Source organism: Aedes albopictus, chromosome 2, assembly GCF_035046485.1.
Source record: "Aedes albopictus strain Foshan chromosome 2, AalbF5, whole genome shotgun sequence".
In the NCBI taxonomy this organism is placed as follows: domain Eukaryota; kingdom Metazoa; phylum Arthropoda; class Insecta; order Diptera; family Culicidae; genus Aedes; species Aedes albopictus.
In genome coordinates, this window is record NC_085137.1 from 499,016,602 (window position 1) to 499,040,044 (window position 23,443).

Consider the following 23,443-nt stretch of genomic DNA (forward strand, 5'->3'; position numbering starts at 1 on the left):
TGGTCACTCGAGCCAAGAGATTAATAACAAAACTTGTAACAAATTTGTTCTAATATATATATATCAGAAGTTGTGATAATTTTGTTATGATTTCGCAAGCTAAGTCTAACAAAATTTGATATAATCTTGTTATGATTATATCTCAACTTGTTATATTTTTGTTTTAATTGAAGCGAGTTTGTTAGAATTTTTGTTATTTTAACCACTAACGGTACACGATTTATAACAACCGTTGTTACAAAGATCATTGTAACAAAATAACACAACCTGTAATAACTGTGTTTTTCCCATCTAGTCGGGTAGTGCATATTTGTATTGCGTAAATGTCCAAGATTATTCAAGATGGCGAAATTACACCCCGATACGGGTATTTCCCGACGGCAGAAATATAAATGTGACATATGTTGTTGGCCAGACTATAAAAAATGTACATATTTGATAATTTTCAATTATTGCAATTAGATGCATTTTTATAAAAGTCATTAGCCTAAATAATGTAATCAATTTCAAGTCCCCAGGCATTTTTGTGGGCTGTTTTTGGGATGACCGTTTGCTCTGCATTGCGCCGTTTTTGCAACCTAGATATCATTGGTATTCTTATCTCTCCTTTCACCGGGGCTACCACAGTCGGCATTGTACCAAACGCTTTTCAACCTTTATTGGATTCAGTGCATATGTGAACTGCTCCGTCTAAGGTATGTAGTAATTGAGCAATTTAATTGCAACAGTGCTTAGTTCTAGATGTTTCTGTAATGCTTTGACCAGTACTTCAGTCTTACTCATTGCTTTATATTGATGTGCCCAATAGATATACATTGGATTGCAAATGGCGCAGATCTCCAAAGGTTGATACAGTGTGTAACGAATAAGCTCAAGTTAAAATTCACAAATAAAAAAAATAAAAAAAAATAATCATTTAAAAAAAAAGTTACAGTACATTTAGTAGTGAAAGTGTGTAATGATTTGTTCTTATCACTAAAATTTATTGGCACATATTTATTAGGTGCACTGGTAGTTCAAAATTTGAATAAAATCGAGGAAGAAGAACGTGCAAAAGTTGAGTTTCGAAGTCACGGGGCTATAATGTCACTTGTCTGATTCAAAATATCGTACGTGACTTCGACACTACTGCAACTTTGCTGGTATTGTGTACGACCAACGTGGATGCGATGCCAAATACCCGTCAACTTAATACAGGAAGTTTTAAATTTTATTGTGTGTTTTTTTTATGAATATAAACGAGAAGTCAAGCCCAAGGCTGGCTCATCTCAGGGCCCACGGCTTTGCCTCCTTTCCAAATGAAGAACTCACATTTTAAAGGGATTGCCGACAGCGAGATTCGATCACAGGTCCTCGGCATGAAAAACATGCGCTTCAAACCGGTCCCATTTGAATGTTTCCACATTCATTAGAAGGGTGAAATATCGCTTGGAAAACCCACTTTCGATTCAAGGTGCAAGAAATAAAAAAAAAAAGTGCTGGAGTTTTCAACATCGTACAGGTATGAAGCTATTCATGGCAGCTTATCGCGATGACAGCTTAGCCAAGCTTAGCTTATCATAGACTGACTGCGCATACCGGGGATAGACAAAATGATCGAGACAAGCAAAATTTTCACTTTTCAAAAAATGCTCAACTTGCTGTAACTTTATGAAAAATATATAAAAAATCTCAATGTTTTACTGTAGGTTGATCAACTAGTTGTCTATCAATGGTGAAAGATCGGACTATTCTACAAGAAGTTCGAAAAATTCTGGTAAAAGGCATAATTATCCGATAGCCAACTTTGAACTGTTATATCTCCGTGTTCGTGTGATGGATGTTATTGAGGGTGAGATTATTATACTACTACTAGCGCACTGTTAAGTATTTGGAAGCTGACCTCTTCGGTCAGTATCTAGCCGGACGGTAGAACACGACTAGTAGTCCTCCTAAGAGGTGGCGCGTGCATAAGCCACTGGTTTGAAAACTGACCGGAAGTAGAAAACAGACTCCAAGCCGCCTTATGGCCGCTACAATCGCATGGTGATCGCTGTGGAAGTACTTTTCACTAGAGATAGTAGAGTAAACATAGATCCGCGGAGATGAATCCGTTGTATCCAAACGAACTGTCAACATCTGTATCCAAACGAGCATGACCTCGTGATTCCAACAACACCAATGGACCGGATGACGTCATATTCAACCGTCGCACTCTTGAAAAATACTATTCACACGCTTGAAACATTTCACCCAGCGATGTCCACGTATCTATCTGTACTCTACTATCTATACTTTTCACTGGCTCTTCAGTACATGTCCTCCGTTAACTACAGATTCCAGAACGTGACATCTGTTAAAGATTATCAGCCATCTCTGCGGAATGTTACGATCGTTACATAGCCCTACATCCAGCTATGCCAGAGCTTGAAGTCAGCAGTAGCCACTTGATTTTTACAGGAATTCCTTCAAAGCTTCCAACAGAAATTCATCCAGAGATTCATCCAGGAAATCATCCAGGGATTCCTGCAGGGAATTCCTTCAATGCTTACCGCAAGGATTCCCCCAGAATTCCAGGAATATTCCGAGAACTCCTCCAAGGATTCATCCAACAATTCCTCCACTAATCAGAAATGTTACACATATCGTTTTGCTCTAGCTGAATTAGCCACGAGTTGAAAATTGGCATGTGTCGGATGAAGAATCTTAAGATAAATTTATCTGACCATCGTTGCATCTTTTTTGACCCAATCGGTCTGAGTTCACTACCAGCTATGCCAATGTGTATTCTATTGTAACATTGTGACCAGATTAACTAAAAGTCCCCTTTCCACTGTATTCTTACAGGAAATTCTGCATGAAGTCGACTCGAAACACTAATCGTGGTTCAACCACGTACATGCCTACTGGCGACAGAATTCCCAAACCTCTGCCAGAATGCATTGGTCCATCTTTGAAGCAGTGCAAGATGTTGACGGATGGTACCCAGCATCAATTCATCAAACTTCATGGCCCCGGTGCTAGCGGCTTGCCCTATTCAGCAAAATTTCGACGCGGTCACTTGTTTTGGAAGCTACACGGTGAGGAGTGCTTGGTGACTATCGGGTCCAGCTATGTAGCGCAAGTTACGATCGACAACATTCCTGAGCTGGATGACCAGACTAGCTTCGTCAAAGCAAAACGGACATTAATGAGACGTTTGAAAATCAGGAGGGTGTTACTGGATGAGTATCAACAGGAAATAGGGAAACTTATCGATATGATTCATGAACGACTGGAAGAAATAGGCGAACAAAGTGCGTCTGACTTGGAAAAAGCCAAATGTTTGCTAGAAATAATCAGAATTGCCGAGAAGCATAACCATCATGCTGGATTCAACTTTTGTAAAGATTTATGTAAGAGCAAATTCATCTACGATATTCAACTGAAAAGAGCGGTCGTCATGTATGTTTCAACCAAATCCTACCTAAGAAGCACACACACTTATCAGCGAAAAGCTAAAATGTTTGACGAATGGAACAAAAAGAACAGCTTTTTGCAGAAGTTGCTAAACAGAATATTGGACCAACACAAGAACAAACTGTTGGATAGTCACTCACCTAGAATTGTGGATTTGACAATACTTGAGCCAGGACACTGTTTATTGATCAGAGCTGTTGACATAAATCTTTTCAGTAGTCTGGATTCTGTACTTAAAGAGACCATTTTCGTAACAGTGCTACCCGAAATAGCAAATAATTTTATCAACCGAATTACGGCCTTCAAACTGGAAGACTTTGACGAATTACTGCCCGTAACCAATGAGATCTACTTTTATGTGTGCAGAAGTTTAATGGAGATTGCAATGCGTGTTGAAACGACCTTAGGTATTGTAAACGTCATTAAATATGCAGGAGATCATTGGGAAATAACTGTCTCAGTAAACCATTCATCACAGTCTGCAATGGAAAAGTGCCTGAAGAAGCAACTCCAAGTGCTCGTTGAATTGGCAAATCATTTCGAGCCCGGGAAGGCAACCGCTAAACAGAATTACCCTTATCGGTTCCAAAGCAAGCTGTTTCAGAGTTCAGACGCTGTCCACTACGGGCAACACTTATGGATGTGTTTGGCGGACGCAACTATGGTTAGCATTTTCGAAAACAATGTAGCTAACATGGAAAAGTTTTCGACAGTTTTTGACATGTTTTGTAAATTCTTGACATCTGAGTGCGTAAGAGATAATTCGCAAGAATCTTGGCGTATTTTGACCCATAACATGCTGGAGTTTGTAGCTCAAGTCGAGCAATCAGAATTTACTACCACCGAAATGGAAAAGAAGATATTAATGATGCAGATCAACTGCATGAAAGATGGAAGCGCAACGTTTGAAATGTTTCGTGATGCTATGGACGTTTTCAAAGAATATCAGAAATGGATCAACAAAATTTTATCCCAACTTCCTCTTAAATTAAAGGGGAATCACATGGCGAATATAGTCAAAGAGCTTCAAAACAGGCTCCTAGATATACCATTTCTAGCATTGCAAAAGAAAGTTCCTCTGAAAGTTGTCACAAGTTTTTTTAGAGCTTACAGTGAGCTTCTAATAGATTTAGAAGGTCTACCATTGGAGTGGTATGTGCGAGTTAGCGATAATGACAACAAAAAACGCCTCATCGAAAATGAATACATTGAAGGTGTGCAAAATCGCTTGAAACATACGGTCCATGAATGTTATTCAGTGCTTGAACATGATGTTTTTGCGCAAATACACGAAGCAGAAGGTATACCGCAACACTATCAAGCAGAAACACTGATGTCGTTATTCAAGTATATTGCCGACTTGATAGAAAAACATAGATGGAAACAACACGAAACCTTGTCAGAACAGCAGCAGCTGCAGGTTTCGATACTTCTGATCAGTGCCGTTAGAAGTACGCTTCCGTATGTTAAAGAGCAACCAGAATACTTGAACTTTGCCAAGTATTATGAAGAACGCACCACTCCATTCCACAGTGTTATCGAGGAGAGTGCATCGCTGGAAAATTTCACAAAGCGTGTATCGCAGATCAAAAAATCATTCCGTTACAGTCGCAACCAGAGAGCTATTGGAATCGAAAAAGCATTGGATCTATCCAACACAAACAATACGGGCTTCAACGAACGGTTGTTGGCAAATATTTTCAATCGTTACAACGATCAGTATGAGAAGTACATGCGCGATTACGCCGACAAGGATGATACCGACATGATAGACCTTATTTTTCAGGACACTCAGAACAAAGTATACAACAAACTGCACCCTGAGTGGTCTCCTGAATTCAAACGGAACGAAATACCGAACATTCTGGCCGGTCCGGTGGCCGTGTGGTCCATCTTGGTGTCGGAAGATGTCTCTCAGACTGGTCAGTACCTTAAACCACATACTATTCAAGTGCTCAGCATCCTGAGATTGCTCTCCTTGGACAACTACAATGTCGGCGTAGAAAATCATCTAGCACAAATACTTACCGGTCAGGGAAAATCGGTCATCCTTGGACTGACGGCAGCAGTTCTAGCATTATTGGGACACAATGTAGAGATTGTATGCTACAGCGAATACTTGGTTGAACGAGATGCGAACGATTTCCGAAGCTTGTTTCAAAAGTTTTCAATTGATAAGAAAATTTCGTACAAGACGTTTCATGATACGGCGAGTGAACAGTTTGAACCACTGTGGAAGAAAGCAGAGCAACACGTTGCGAAATCCATAGGAATCGAATACGACTCTAAGTCAGTACATCGCGTTGCAAATGAATTTGGCAAAACTGTGCTGTTGATTGACGAGGTAGATGTCTTCTTTATGGACAAGTTTTATGGGATCACTCTTGATCCAATATGCAGTCCGTCTATTCCTGGTCTGGGAATAGTGCAGCAATGGATTTGGAAACGAGTTCAACAAGCTACGGTAATCCCAGACGTTGTGTCTGAGGTAGAACATTTCATCAACAATTCGGATCATCCGGATGTGCAGAAATTGAATGCACTCATGGAGCGTTCGGACCGATACAATTTATTTGATAAAGAATCATTTATTGTGGGTCATACCAATAGAACACTACTTCTAGAGCATTTTAAGAGCATGCTAGACACGGCTGTGGACATACGCAGTAGACTGAAAAACGACGACTGGATTTCTGAATTCAGAATTGATCCCAGTGGCATCATTACAATGAAAGATGATGTAGGGGTCTATCAAAGAAACTTGCTAAGCGGATATAGCAACATCTTTGTCTATTTTAAACTACGAAAAGCACATTTCAAAGAAATAGTTGATGGGCATCGTAATTTTGGTTATCTGAATTTACCTCTCGCGGCATTTTCCTACGCAAAGATGCCGGAAAAGTATCCCCTAATTCTTGGTGTTACAGGCACACTGACAAGTTTGAACGATTATGAAAAAGACGTAATTGAAAACCAATACAAAATCTACCGTAAATCCATCATGCCATCATTTTTTGGTAGTTCTAATCTGAAGTTTGATCCGCAACTCAATTTCCGCTGTGTTTCGGATGAGGCAAGTTGGCGGCACGCGATATTCACCAGGATCAACAAAATTGTTCAAGACCACAGGTCCGTAATCGTATTTTTCGACGAGGACAACGAGCTATCTTCGTTCAAGCAAGAATTCAAGTCGAAATTAGATCGGTTGAATGAAATCACAATCAATACCGACAACGATACTAAGAACCGTTACATCGCTGATGCAGGTATCGCTAGAACGGTCACTTTGGCCACCAGCGAGATGGGACGAGGCGTTGATTATAAGTCGTCCACGGTGGTGGAGATGAATGGTGGAATACATGTGATTCAAACGTTCTTCCTGACTGACGAGAAAGAGGAGACACAAATCAAGGGACGCACCGCTCGCAAGGATAACCACGGAAGTTACGAGCTGATTGTTTGTCGTTCCCACCTGGTGCAGTTGAAATTGATTGAACAGAATGCCATACACGAAGAAATTTGCTATGAAATGCTACACAAATCCAGAGTACGCTTGGTTGCAGATACCAGCAAAGAATTGGCAAAGAGAGTTGAATTGGCTAATCAGCAACACGAGGAGTGTATTAAATTTTGTAATGGTTTGTAAGTTAGCAATGAAATTATTATGTATAAGATATTTTTTTGTTTTCATACTGGAATAAATAGTTGTAAAGAATAGAAAATGAATAAAAACGTTTATTTAAAAAAAAAAATCAAGATATTTCACACGAGAAGGCAAAAGTCTACTGTGTGGCCCGGGGCCTTCCAAGGAATATCACTTCCTACTCTGCTGATGATAGAACTTTGAGCACGAAGATGATGATGTAAAGATGTAAAGAAATCCGGATGGTAAAAGACGACGTGGAGCACAGCGGACAAAGTGGGCTGACCAAGTCGAGAGTGATTTGGCAAGTGTAAAACATTCCCGGGGTCTCCCAGCTAGCCTAGTGGTTAAGGCTATGGATCGTCAGTCCGGAGACGACGGGTTCGATTCCCATTCCAGTCTGGAAAATACTCTCGACTCCCTGTGGGCAAATGTAGTGTATCATAGTGCTTGTCTCACAATAAACAACTTCATGCAATGGCAGGCAAAGAAAGCCCTTCAATGAATAACTGTGGAAGCGATCTAAGAACACTAAGTTGAAGCGCGGCAGGCCAGGTATCAAATATCAATAGGTCGGCTGCAGAGGCACGTTCTCCATTTAAGAAAATTTGTGCCATCGCCATGAACACGAGCCTATTCATCATTTACCTGAAAGAGAAAAGAAGGAAAAGAAGATGGGACAGGTAAGCCGAGCACAGTCTGATAGCAAATTGAAAACTAATTTTGATGTTGTGATATTGCAAATTTTTATAACTCAGGTTGTTGTCGTTTTGGTCGTTCTAACGGTTAAAACATCAAAAATGAGAGCAGAAAAATGTTCCTGTTACAACAAATTGAAAACAATTCCTGCTATCGATGATAGCAAATTGATAACTGTTTTTGTTATCAGCGCAAGAAAAATGAAAAATCGTAAAATGTAGAGTTTTTCGGTTGATATCAAATCATGAATGCAATACATAGTATAATTGCACTAATGATATATCCCTAGAATTGATTTACATACTTTACTAAAAAGAGTTAAAACTATTCTAACACTAAACATTTGCATTAATTTAAAATGACAGCAAACTGAAAACAAAATTTGAAATCAAATTAAGTAAAGATCAACTGATATCAAAATGTGATATCAGTTTGTTGCTAAATACAAAACATGTTTTCAATTTGCTGTAATTTTGTTGTTGGACTTTGCTCGGGAAGGGAATAGGATCGTCATACACACATAAGCGTGCCACAATGGGTTCAAACAGCGTCCTGAAAGGGCACTGTAATAACACACAAAGCGTAAAGAGAGCTTATAGCTCTTTACCACAGCAGGTCAAGAACAACAGAACATCCTGAAGATTCCGTTTCTGAAGTCTATTTCACTTAATAAGTGTTTACCGAGTACTCGGAAACGCAGTTGGGCAAAAACTGAACAGTTACATATCGGATTCACAGCTATCACATACAAATAAATCAGCTTGCTGAATATTCGCCATGTGATACCTGAGTCGCCAGTGACCAGTCAATGCTTTGACCAGCATGCTGCAGTTCTGCAATTCGCCACCCCTGGAGATGGCTCAGTACAATACAATTTTGTTTGACGGTATGACTCCAAACTATTCCAATATTGTCTGTGCCGAGTGGCAGCCCAGGTGCCAATCTGAAGCTTCACCTATTTTTTTTTTTCCTCCCCTGTTGGGGAAATTGAGCCAGTGCGTCCAACAAACTGAACATTTGTGGCATGTCCGGTTTAGATATTCGCATCGCCTAAAATTTCCAAAATCACATTTTATTGTATCGACAATATTTGCGCCAATACTGAACCGATTTTGATGAAATTTTTAGGGCATTAACTACACATAACATGCTATCACATAACATAAGTGGAACTCCATAGTCAGATCAAAGGAAAAAGTTGTATCCTTTTTCCAGCACGCAAAACTGTTATATCTTTTATAGAAGGCGTCGAACTGTCATGTATTTTGGTAAACAAAAAACATCTGATCCAACCGGTATTCCAGTTTTGGCAAAGAATACAGGAACGAAGATTGGCATCTGAGACATGCGCAAAACTAGCTGCTGGAAATTCACTTATTCATTTTGTCATGAATTTATTGAAATCTTCGAAATAACGCATCCACGTTTCACATATCGATCTTCCTTTATAGTTAAGGCTAGAAAACGTGTTTTTAACTTGAGGTTACATAATTTCATCACAATTTATGTCCTTTTTTACATCTCCACGTGCTGCCAGTCTAGATCTTTGAAGTCTTTGTTTTACTTCACAGCCATGAAAAATGGTATGGCAATAATGTTATAACGCATTTGACATTTCGATGCCCTGTATACCAGTGTACGAAATCGGAAAGGCATCAACTTATTGAGCCAGAGTTCCACTCATGTTATGTGATGCTATTCCTGGTTAAAAAAATCAGCTATTTTTGTGAACGCAATCAAAAGTTATACATTATTTTGAGTGTCTCATTTTTTTTCGAGTCCAGCCTTTAGCCAGCTAATTACCATGTGTCAAGTAATCAGCTTCTGCCACGACGCGTCGTATCCCAGTCAGGTGCAATGGAATTTATAAACTCCAAGATCTTGCCAGGCTCTGCAGATCAAATCTCACTGGGTTTAGAAATCTTCGCCTGCGCATGTATAAAGCACCACAACTGCAAAGCATATGTTCTAAGGTTTCACGTTCCGTATTACATAAACGACAGATATCACTCTGAATCTGGCCAATATTATTCAAGTGATACCTGCTCGGTCAGTGTCCAGTTACTAGGCCAGTGTATGTACAAAGAGCACTCTTGTTGAGCTCTAACAGCTTTTTGGTTTTATAAGCATTTGGTTTATGAATAGTTTTGACTGATTGCAATTTTTGACATCCATCCAATTGGATGTCACCCTCTGCTCAGCCTAGCATTTCAGGTCCATTTTTATTGTACAGTTTGATATACCGCAGAAAGGTTCTGGGCCAGCAAACTGTAAATAAGAACCACTTTTAGCAAGCTCGTCTGCCATTTCATTCCCTTTAATTCCACAGTGACCTGGAACCCAGTATAAGTTTACTAAGTACTCTTGGCACAACCTGCGCAGTGAAAGAATGCATTCCCAGACAAGCATTGAAGTACATTTGTAAGTGCAGCTTGACTATCTGAGAAAATCTGTATTTTCTCTCAAGGCAGATATTTGCGCAAGAATCTCTGCTGTAATATAGTGTCCCATCGCCACTGAAATTTGTATTCCAGGGCCGTAGATTCCTGCTCCCGTTTTTATTCCAACTTTTGAGCCATCTGTATAGAATTTGATTGATCCTTGACGAACAGTGGGACCTCCGACTTCCCAATCTGCACGAGTTGTTTCGTGCAACTTGTAAGGAACATTATGGTTCTCCACAGGTTTCATCCAGTCTTTAATCATTTTCATTACTGGCCTATTTTGAAAGTATTGTGAAATGCTCAGGTGACCTACAAGATCACCTGACATAAACTTTTCAACTCGTTGAAGTCTCAGCAATTCCTTTTCTGCTTCTAATTGCACGTACTCGTGCAAAGGTAGCAGATTGAGAATCGCATCTAAAGGTTTTGAAGGAGTACTTCGCATCCCTCCTGTAACAGCAATGGACGTCTTACGTAGCCTCTTTTGTTTTTGGCCACCAGACAACCGAAGCATACGTCACTTTTGAGCAGATTATGACAGTATAAATCCACATTATCATTTTTGGTTTCAAGCCCCACTTTCTGCCAATAGCTTTGGAGCATAACTAGAACGCACTTGTTGCCTTAGCGATCGCGGACTCAATTTCAGCATTCCAGTTCAGTCTGGCATCCAGAATCAAACCTAAGTATTTGACTTCATCACTAGGATGAATTTGTATCCCTCCAAGCCGAAGAGCTCTTAAGTTGATCTTCCTTCTCCTAGTGAAAGGGACAATTACGACTTTTGACGGGTTGATGCTAAGGCCCTCCTTAATCCCGAGCAGAGGAAAATATCAAAATAATAACAACGGAATCACAAAACCAGTTTTTATATCTCGGTTTGTTATTATTAACCTATAAAGTCATCACCGTTCCATAACATGTTCTGTTGGGCAGTCTTATTTTGTTATGATCGTGCTCTTGGTATATTTTCTTTAAATTACATTTCAATAACATGTTTTGTTGTAGCACAAGTTCAGTTATTATTGTGTCATTGAGACTGTACAAATATTTGATCATTGATATTACAACATAACTAGCTTTGCAATCAAAACTACACCATTCGAGATTTTCGTTGTACACAGCATTCCGTGAGGAACTGTAAGAGAAAATATTATTTTGTCATCAGTTCCTCTTCTTACTGACATTACGTTTTAACTGTGACAGTGCCAACTTATCAGCCTTTTTGTTTTATAAGCGCTTTGAAAAGTATACCTGTTTTTTTTGTCCCAGTTTCAGTAAGATATGAATACGAAAATAGAAAGTGTAATAGAGTGTTAGGCATTTTATGAAACATTTTGGATCAACTGGTGGAATTCAACGACGAACAACACATTTTCGACAAAAATGTAAAAATATAAGTCATCAAGAGCTCCATTGATTATTTTTAGACATTTTATTTTTATTGATTTCACTGCCCTATTAGATTCACTTGGATAAATGTGTCAATAAATGAGGTAATAATGTAAATTAATCTTATAAACAATGAACCACCTAATAAAGGGTTTCAAAACGACGGCAGTTTTTCATCGTAAGTTGTTTGGAAAATAAACGAAAACTATTGTTTCTCTCTGTTTTCGATAATAAACCGTTTGCGACAACAATAGCGTCCCAATTATGAATGAAAAATTTAACAATAAATCCTATTGTTGCGTATCCCATTGAATGCATATGGGACTTTGGAGGAGTTCCTATCCGAATCAGAAAAAAAGCAAATTTTGTTTTCGGATTGTTATCAATAACGTAATCATATCAAAATTTGTTATTGAACTATTTTAAAAATTCGCTATTATTAAGTTGTTATTGAAACTAACAAAACATGTTATTACACAGGTCTTCCAGGAACATTTTTTTGTTATAATTTTTGTTATTTTGCCGCTTATGACATACAAGTTTATAACAGGATGTGTTATGTAAATAACATGAAAATAACTCTTTCCGCTACTCAGTTATTTTTCCAAAATAACACATTTCGTTATGCTGTTGCTATTCCCTTCTGCTCGGGATACACCATGAATGTGTATAGTTTAGGGCCCTTTGCATTCTCTCCGAAACAACTTCGCCATACTTTCCTCTCACTATTATGACTATATCGTCTGCAAAGCCCACAACTTGGAAACCACTTTCCTTCAAGCTTCTTAGAAGATCGTCTACAACTAAGGACCACATTAGTGGTGAGAGGACTCCTCCTTGAGGGGAACCTTTCGTTGCCTTTACTGTTATAGAAGAACTTCCCAGGTCAGAGGTGATTTCTCTTTTTGCAAGCACAGTATAAATCCAATGTATGATACATTAGTCGAAGTTTTTGTTCTCCATGGTACGCTTCATAGATGAATAGGAGGCACTATCAAATGCTTCTTCTATGTCTAAAAATGCGCATACCCGATCAGAAAGGCATAACAAAAACATAACATAATTATATCAACGGTTGATATCTATATCAAGGTTTGTTATATTTAGATATATTTGTTGGAATCGGTACGAAAACTAGTTTGCATTATTTCAAGGTTCTAACTAAGTCAGTTACAATAAATGAATATGTGATTTGATCATCATTACATCAACATTATAACAAACTCAGTAATAATTTTTAAAATGGAATGTGTAACTAATCAATATTTTTTTGTAGTGCTTAGTGCATAAATTAACCGCTGTATGGCGCCATTGTGTTAGAAAATACACAATTCTAGATTGAGTTTAAATAAGGGCGAAAGTAACAGGAGAGAGTTCTCTTCATCGACTCTCTCTTTTGCAAATTAAAGTGACAAGATGCAAATTCAATCGATCTTTTTTACACTTAGACGCTACACGGTGTGTTGAAACAGGATTATTATCGCACTTTCATGAACCTAAAATATTTTTTCGTTATAAGTTAGCCTTACCTGTATATATTAAGATTCTGGAGGTTAAAAAATCTTTCATCGGGGAAAATTAAAATAAATTCGATTTTAGTAGTTTACCACTTTTCTCATATAATATGGTATTACGCAAAACTAATAAACCTGAACTCCGCTAGAAAAAGTCCCCTTCCTAATAATAAATTTGAAACCATTTGGAGAGAAACAAATGCAAAAGTCTTTACAACGAGTTTAAATTCATTTGGCGTTCGTTTCATGTGTCCAGCCCACTACAGTCTGCCGAAAGTCATAAATCATAAAAGTCAACATTAGATATTTGTAATGGAGGTAAACAAATACTTTGCACTAATGCGACTCATACATTGGAAGGAAACATCATACACCTGTGGCTCGCATCTTTTGCAGCACATACTCTTCATGAAATGGCGGGTATTAGTTGCACATACTTTGCATGCCAACCCATGTAACGATACACCAAAACGACGATCACACGGACACGAAAGATGCTTCGATTGTGACATAATTAAACAAATATAGCATAGCATAGCATAGCCGACCGTACACATCCTGGGGTGGCTGTCGATAGAGAAGTTTAATGCGCCAGAAAAGTTGCCTGGGACTTGACAAACCTTTCATTTAACGAACTCTCGACACCTGGCCAGGTCCTTACGATCAGCGGGGATGGGGAGGAAATGTTGATTAGATATCTACTCAGAATATGTCCAAGAACTTGGCCCACTTCATAGATATCTGGAGTTGGAAATTGGATAGGGTTTAATGGGGTGCTTTCCTTGGCGAAAAAGCGTACGAGAAATTGTCTTGGTTTAATCATTTACCTGGTTACCACTGAAAAAGTAAAAATAAGCATTAATCAAGTCGCACAAATTTCGTAGGTAGTACAGCCATAGACCACAGTTGTGAGGATTGCCTCCTTCCCGTCGGATATCAAACACAAAGATTGGAGACTTCTCTCTGACTTCTCATCAAGACTGACGCAATCCTCCAACAGTCTAGAGTTGCCCTGGCCTCGTTCTTGCGACTGCTGAGGAATATGAAAGGATGGTTAGTTAGACACCTAAAGAAAGATGTAGAAAGTTCTACGACCTCTCGGGCCTAGGTGTGAAGGGGATATGGGTGTTGTTCTAGGTGTTGTTAGTGGAAGGGTACTCCAAAGGATGCGGTTGGTCAACGTTCAGGTACACCATTATTAGACTGCTCCGAAATAGTTATCTGCCGAATACGTCTTGGTTTCCTCGTCATCTTAATGGCATTTAATTGTATTACTTGAATTTTCGGTTGAGAATCTGAAATCTATATATATAAAAATGAGTTTGAAGTTCCTTTGAGGCAACAAAACTCACGAACGGCTGAACCGATCAGGATGACTCTTGCATGATTAGATTCGTATTCGTGGTGGCTGTGTTTATATGTACAAAAAGTTACGAAAATCGTCTAGAAAAGTAAGAAAATTGATGAAGTACTGATTTTTCATGAGCTGGGAAGAAAAACAAAACGATAGAAATAAAACCAATCTAGAGCGCGGTGCTATTTTGAGCTCAACAGTTGTCAAACAGCCACAAGAAGGCAAGAAAAAGTTTGCCGGGACAGCTAGTATTACATAATATTAACATTGACGCCGAATAAGCTACATATTAGTGATACGCTCGCCACAGTTACACATTTGTACAATATAATTTGTATCATACAATAAATTGACATGAATCCTGCTGAAATAAAATATTGATTAGCAGCAAAATTGAAACAAAAATATTACATAATTAAACAAATATGGTGACTTAATCACGCGTATTTTTTAACATTCATGTTAAATGGAAAATAAGTTGTTTTGAGCTAGTTTAGCCGAAATACTGATAGCTCTTCGAATATAATGAGAACTTTTATGTATATTATGCTCTGAATTTTGCAATGCTCGATGTTTTACTAAGTGAAAATTTATCCTATGAATACTTTTATTCGCATGTTGGACACATAGGGCCGATTTCTTTACCCTGGATTAAGTGTTAAACTTGGTTTAACTATATGGATAAGCCTGGTTTACCAGTTAACCCGAGGTGAATAAATCAGCCCTTAGAGAATACCTTTAAATTACTCTCTCGACACACGCCCTTGATATACGTACTTTGAGGGAAGCATATGTAATCATTTTTTTTATTGTGAAATCAATCAATGTTTAATTGAAACAGTTTTAGATATGATGGTGATTGAATCATGTATATAAATATGTACGTAAAAAGAATTTCGGATTAAGTACGAGACACTGAAGATGACCTAACAGTTGAGGTCGAAATACGTGTCTGTCAAAGAATGCAAAATCGTAGTGCAATTAAAAGGAACAGTACTTAACTCTATTAACTTTTAACTTAGTATAATATATGTTCATTGTTGTTTATGCTGAGAACAAATTCAACTAAATTAACAGATAAATAAAAATTGAAAATGTAGATCAAGATTCAGAAGACATCAATATTATGACAACATTATATAAACAACAAACAGTGGTGTGCAAAATAAGGAAAGATTGACACAATTTGAGCTTTCACTACAACTTTTTAAGTTTTTCTCAGTTATTTTATTCTTAATTTCGGAATCATTGAATAAATTTTGATTGCTAAATAGTTATAACACATAGAAGATGGTTGGAAGGTATCGAATGCACGGGTGACTTTTTAAATCAACTCTAATGGATAGTTTCCACTTTGTAAGTACAGTGCAGTGGTTTTTCAGTTTTATTACTAGTCGTCTTTATCACTTTTGCTTTTCATTTCGTTTTTATCACGCTCTGCAAGGACAAGTGCCATTTCTCCCCATACTGAATCTTTTGTCAAACTCACTTTGCAAAAAAGAAGGAATTTTACTTGTTAAAAAGAATGCTTATATTATGCAATCATAACATTGAAACCATTAAAATGCATGATGCTTTTATCAAGACCAAAGTGTCTTATAAAATAAAACTACAGATAACCCAGACGATCATAGAAAAATCTCTGCACGAGATTACTATTATTGTTTGTTTGTTTATTTATTAACGACCCTTTAATTAAAAATGATCATTCGGGTCGGACTACTATTATTGAAATATAAGAGATTCCTTGAAATTGATATGTTTCCAATATAGTTTAGGCTTATACTATAAACTGTCATTGACATATATTAAGCATGCGTTGCATTCGGTAAGGTCAAGTCTTAATAAAAAAACTTGAGATGTTTTGAAAAAAAAAATCAATACAATTTGTGTAATTATTCTTGACCAAATGATTGTTTGATTGAAAAAATGTTATGACATTGAAATAGCTTTTCATGACTAGATAAAATCACGTTAACCCGCTGTTTCATCTTACCCCACCCGTTTCAACTTGCCCCTGTGTACCTTATTTTAAACCAAATGTTGAATAATCATTTTTGAATGCATTAACACAACATGACAACGCCAATCTTATATATTTTGTGTCAACTTTTTGTTATTTGAGACTCAAAAGTCCACTGAAACCTTAAGGTATTTAGGTATTTTATAAGTCTTTGAAACTTTTAAAATTTTGTATGGACAAAAGTCCTCAACAGATCACAGGCAGAACTTTTACAAATAATTCACGCTCGCTCAGTATAGTTGACTCATACTTTTTGGCAAATATCCATGTGGATGTGGTTTGACATGCAAAGTATGTGCAACTAATACCCGCCATTTCAAGCAAATTAACACATGCAGGGTATGTGCTGCAAATGGTATGAGTCACAGGTGTATGGTGCTTCCGCAAATGTAGCACAAATGTATTCGCACTAATGGGAAGTATTTGTTTACCTCCATAACAAATATCTATGTGCCAGACAAATGGAAGGAATGTAGACTTTTATGATTTATGACTTTCGGCAGACTGTAGACTCGCTGTAAAGACTTTTGCATTCGTTTCTCTCCAAATGGTTTCAAATTTATTATTAGAAAGGGGAATTTTTCTAGCGGAGTTAAGGTTCATCAGATTTGCGAAATATCATATCATATGGGAAAAGTGGTAAAATACTAAAATCGAATTTATTTTAATTTTCCCCGATGAAAGATTTTTTAACCTCCAGAATCTTAATATATACAGCTCAGGCTAACTTATAACGAAAAAATATTTCAGGTTCATGAAAGTGCGATAATAATCCTGTTTCAACACACCGTGCGCTAGATTGCATTGCAACTTAGCAATTTATGATCAAAAAGTGCAATCATACTTGCATCTTGTCACTTTAATTTGAAAAAGAGAGAGTCGATGAAGAGAACTCTCTCATGTTACTTTCGCCCTTATTTAAACTAAATCTCCTTTATTATATGAACTACCAAGAAGCTCATGTCTTCATCAAATTTGTACAGAAAGCTTATGATTTTGGAAGGTGGAAAATGAGGTAAGCAACTCCACCAATACGTGATGATATTGGGTAATTTTAAATGTTTCTTATCATGATCCAGATCACTTGCACAATTCGTATGTTCAGCAAAGTTGTTCATGATTCTGAAATTCTCGTATGGTGTAAAATTTTATGCACAATTTCACTACTGCGAGATATTTGATATGTTAAATCTCATTATTCTGCTGTCCTAGAAAGTTCGGGTCATCACTCATCAGCGAAGTTGTCGAGAAGTCCTTGGCTCTCAAGTGGAAAATGTTATATGTAATTGAACCGAGGCGTTTACATTTGTTTACAGGATTTTGTACATGTCTTACAGGTTGTCTGTTTATTATGGATGACCACGAGGTACTTTCAGAGAATATTCCTAGAGATATTAAAAGTATTTCTCTTGTAGGTATTCTAGGGAGCTCACTAGAAGTTCTTCCAGAGATCTCTCCGAGAGTTTTCTCAACGATTTCTACGTGAATTCTTACTGACGATCCTCCAGTCAAATATTCAAATATTTCTCCAAAAGTTCTTAAAGAGATTTCCCCTAGAGTTCCTCTAGAAATTGTGGTTGGAGAATTCCTCAGCAACTTCTCCAAGGATTTCTTAAGAAAGGCTTCCGATGATTCCTACAAAAAATACTCTAAAGATTCTTACGGTAATTCCTCCAAGGAATTCCTCTAGAGATTTTTTCCAATATTTTTCAAAGGATTCCTCCATGAATTTCTGCAAAAAAAATCATAAGAAAATCCTCCACGTATTCTTCCGGGTAATCCTCTAAGGAATTCGTCAACAATTCCTCCATGATTTTTTCCATGACCTCTTCTTTGAATTCTTCAAAGAACTTGGCCCCAAGGATTTGTTGAAAGATTATTTCATATACATGTTGGAATCCCAAGTAAACCACTCCTATGAACCATCATCTCTGATCATAGATCACGAAAACACTTTCCAATTCACCAATTATATTTCACCAACCAGATCTTTGTCGCCTTTGATCTGTCGGAGCTCTCAACTTAAACTACTAATATGAATTCAATTGTACAGTATACAGATCATTCGTGATAAGGATTTTCCGCAAGGTTTAACTTAAGTTTAAAATCCAACATACATTTCCTCCCTTGAGAATTTCTTCAGAGAATCCAAAAGGGAGATTCTTTAAGACATTCTTAGCAAATTACATACTTAAGCCTATGCATCACAAATTCCTTAAAGGATTCTTCATCAGGGAAAATCAATTAGAAATTCTGAAGGATCTCAGTAATTGATTATTAAGTTCTAGTTTTAGAGTTAAACTTTTCAATCCAATTCTAATTTTTTCGAAATTTCTTAGTATGTGGTCACTCAGTCTCTGTTGTGAATATCACTACAATTTCCTACAGCTTTTTACCGCATAGATAATCTGTGTATGCAAATCATAGTTATGTACTACCAAATGAAGTGTAGTTGTTTTGTAAGAGTTATTAAAATGTTTAGTTCAACAGCGAAACGAAGTGTTTTGATACCCCTTTGGATTACTTGAACGCTCTGTGTTCGAAAACAAATTACTTCCAGTATTTATCAAAAGGTTTCTTTACAAATTTTATCGACAATTACACCAATGACTCATGGAAATGGTTTTTTCTAAGCTTTTAAAAATTCATTCATAAATACCTTCAAGGGAATATTCCTGCAAGAATTTGCGGTGGATATTCCTACCGAAACATTCACCATTTAAGCGCAATAATACTACTGGACAACTTTGCAGAAGGCATATCATGAACGCATAACATGCGTAACAAACACTTTAAACATTTAAATAAACGCTGGCGCAACTAGTGCTTAGTTCCACACTTTTCACTATTTGAAAGTCATTAGCTATCTGTTCACGTTAGTTAATAACACGAAGATATAATTGCTATCAATTGTATTAGGAACAGTTTCGTGTGACGTCCATTCGCGTAAGTACAGCGATGCGAGCTCCAACTCCGAAGTAGTGAACGCTGGCTCTAGTGCACAACAAGCGCGCACGACATTGAAGCTGAGGAACCAAATGGGCAGTAGTAACGTGCATGGTGACGTCATAACTGGATATGGTGACGTCATACTTTCCCTCTCTGGTTTGTTGGATCAGCGAGTCTATTTATAGAGGAGCTACCAATATGAAGAACCATTTCAGCTTATATCGCCCCTCACTTCAAGTGCTGCGATGGCCTCACTGGTAAAAACGACGAGCTCCTGTTCTAGGTTCTAGCCGTCGTAGGTTCGAATCCCTGGGTTTTATGTATACTATGTGGAGAAGTTTTTTGATGCCAGTAACTTTTTACTAAAAATAAAATTTCACTCTAAAAATTGACTACCCAAAAATGAGTTAATTTTTACACTACTTAATTTTTACCCAATATATTTATAACTGCTTTATAACAACATGTGATATAATTTGATTGATTTTTTATATCTCATTTTGTTATAAGCTTGTTATAATTGTATCAAGACCTGTTATAATTATGTTATGACTAGAGCAATTTTAGTTATAATTTTTGTTATTTTAACACCTAACCGGCGAATTTTATAACTCATTCTGTTATGAAAAATCTTTGAAATAAATAACTTCGGTTATAAATTTGTTATGCCTTTCTGATCGGGTAGAGCTATTTATTTTGCTGAACACGTTTTTTCCACCTTTGTTACTTGCGAATGAAGTGCCGTAACCGTTGACTTACCAGATTGATGAGCAAACTGAAAGTCAGATAGGGGATGCTCTTTTATGTAAGAAGAATTGATAAAATCCTTCAAAACCTTTTCCATAGTCTTCAACAAAACTGAAGAAAGACAAATTGGCCTGTATGCTTTCGAATGTGTCTTGTATCGCTTCCACTTTTTTTGTATAAAGATAACTTTTACAAGTCTCTATTTTGATGGAACGTAATTCAATCTTAATCTAGCCTTTAACATCTCAATTAGTGATGGAACCAACTCCGCTTCTCGGGCTGCAAAACGGTGAGTCGATAAGGAGAGCGTCCAAAACATAGCTCTGGTCCTCACAAGTTCCTACCTCATGCTTCCACGAGTCAAGCGATGACAAAGACCGCCAGCTAAGAGTTGTGTGCTTAGCTGGTAGTGCAGCCTGGGCACTGTTGTCCTTCTGACTTCAGCTACATTGAGGAGGTACGACCCGAGCGTCTGATCACCAAGAAGGTGCGGCTCAAACAGCGTCTGTTCTGGCATCCAGCGGCTGAGTAAGAAACGCTGCACCACGCCCAGCCAGATCCAAGGTGGTAGCCCCATCAGCGTGGTCGTCCCAGTGTTGGTTGGGACGTTAAACAGAACTGGCACGATGGCCCTACGGTGAGACAGGAGTGTTGGCGTAGGCCCAATAAGCCACCCGTAAAAATCCCCATTGCGAATAACATAGGAGAAAATACGACTCGATACAATCGACAGAGACCCACGCGACGAAACAAGGACTACGATTGGAAACTTGGAACATGGAATTGCAAGTCACTAGGTTTCGCAGGATGTGACAGAATAATTTACAACAAACTACATCCCCGCAACTTCGACATCGTGGCGTACCAGGAACTTTGTTGGACTGGACAGAAAGTGTGGGAAAAACGGGCATCGAGCGGCTACCTTCTACCAAAGCTGTGGCACCACCAATGAACTGGGAACAGGATTTATAGTGTTGGGCAAGATGCGACAACGTGTGATCGGGTGGCAGCCGATCAACGCAAGGATGTGCATGTTGAGAGTTAAGGGCCGTTTCTTCAACTACCTACCTTGCCTTACCTTGTTGGCTACAAAGTAACTTTACTCCAATGCCGAGCGTATAGTAGAGCACCATCTTCGTCGGTCTTGGGCGATGTTCCTCCAGTTTCCCCGAACGTGTAGGGATCGTAGATCTTCTTCAACCGCGTGCAGCCAGCGAGTTCGCGGCCGCCCACGAAGTCGCCTACCTCTACCGGGTTCTCTGCTGAATATTGTTTTCGCTATTCTTTCTTCCGACATTCGCACTACGTGTCCAGCCCACTGAAGTCTGCCGTATTTTATACGTTTCACAATATTCGCATCTTCGTACACTTGGTACAACTCGTGATTCATGCGTCTGCGCCACACTCCATTTTCTTGTTTCCCACCGAGAATTGTCCGCAGCACTTTGCGCTCAAAAACTCCAAAAGCTTTTCGGTCTACCTCCTTTAACGTCCACGCTTCGTGACCGTAGAGGGCAACCGGAAGAATCAGCGTCTTATACAGAGCGAATTTTGTTTGCGTTTGCAAGTTACGGGACCTAAGCTGGCTACGCAATCCGTAAAAGGCCCTATTCGCAGCTGCAATACGCCTTTTCACTTCACGGGAAACGTCATTGTCACATGTCACAAGTGTTCCAAGATAAACAAATTCTTCAACAACTTCAAACACTTCCCCATCAATCACTACCTCAGCACTAACACCACTAGGCCTGCTTCTGTCTCTACCCGCTATCATGTACTTCGTCTTGGTAGAGTTAATCGTCAAGCCTATCCTCGCTGTCTCTCTCTTCAGAGGAGCATAAGCTTCCTCCACTGCCCTACGATCGATGCCGATGAGATCAATATCGTCCGCAAAACCGAGGAGCATGTGCGACCGTGTGATGATAGAGCCATTCCTCTGCACGCCTGACCTCCTAATCGCTCCTTCGAGTGCAATGTTGAACAATAAATTTGAAAGAGCATTTCTTCAACTACAGCATCATTAACGTCCACTGCCCACACGAAGGGAGATCCGATGACGAGAAAGAAGCGTTCTACGCGCAGTTAGAGCAAACATACGATGGTTGCTCGCCGCGTGACGTGAAAATCGTTGTCGGCGACATGAACGCGCAGGTAGAAAGGGAGGAAATGTACAGACCGGTAATCGGGCGAAACAGCCTGCACGCCGTATCGAATGATAACGGCCAGCGATGCGTAAACTTTGCAGCCTACCGTGGTATGGTAGTCCGAAGCACCTTCTTCCCCCGTAAAGATATCCACAAAGCCACCTGGAGATCACCCGACCATCAAACAGAAAACTAAATCAACCACGTTCTAATCGACGGTAAATTCTTCTCGGATATAACCAACGTCCGCACATACCGCAGTCACATAACATAAGTGGAACTCTGGTTCAAAAAGTTGATGCCTTTCCGATTCCGTACGCTGGTATACAGGGCACCGAAATGTCAAATGCGTTATAACAGGTTATAACATTATTTCCATACCATTTTTCAGCATGTATACCATTTTTCATTGCTGTGAAGTAAAACAAAGACCTCATAGATCTAGACTGGCAGCACATGGAGATCTAAAATATGATATAAATTGTGATGAAACTTTGTAAACTCAAGTCAAAAATACGTTTTCTAGCCTTAAATATAAAGGGAGATCAATGTGTAAAACGTGGATGTGTTATTTCGAAGATTCCAATAGATATATGACAAAATAAGTAAGTGGATTTACAGCAACTAGTTTTGCGCATGTCTCAGATGCCAATCTTCGTTCCTGTATTCTTTACCAAAACTGGAATACTGGTTGGATCAGATGTTTTTTGTTTACCAAAACAAATGACAGTTCGACGCCTTTTATAAAAGATATACCAGTTTCGCGTGCTGGAAAAGGATACAACTTTTTCCTTCGCTGTGACTATGAAGTTCCACTTATGTTATGTGCCGCAGTGTTACGTACGACAGTTATCACCACGCGTCGAAGTCGACCGCCGCGGCTCAACATCGAGCAACTTCGTAACGTAGAAATGGCTCAAGACTACGCCCAGCAGTTAGCAGTGGCCCTACCAACGGAAGAGCAGCTTGGCGCAGCTACACTTGAAGATGGCTGGAGGGACATCCGATCCGCCTCGGCTACAGCACTAGGCTTCGCGACTCCGAATCACAGAAACGACTGCCTGGTACGACGGCGAATGTGAACAGTTGAAAAACG

The 23,443-nt window shown here is 38.6% G+C and overlaps 1 protein-coding gene across 6 annotated transcripts in view; it reads left to right on the forward strand.

The window, feature by feature from the left end:
- The first annotated feature begins 389 nt into the window (after positions 1 to 389).
- The window catches only part of LOC109410295 (uncharacterized), a 65,681-nt gene continuing 42,627 nt past the window's right edge, over positions 390 to 23,443 (forward strand). For 5 of the 6 annotated variants that reach the window (XM_062854380.1, XM_062854381.1, XM_062854379.1 and 2 more), the window contains exon 1: positions 390 to 695. The gene's annotated coding sequence lies outside the window, so the exon portion shown is untranslated. The remainder of the gene's footprint in view (positions 696 to 23,443) is intronic. The other variant, XM_062854377.1, reaches the window with a different exon arrangement.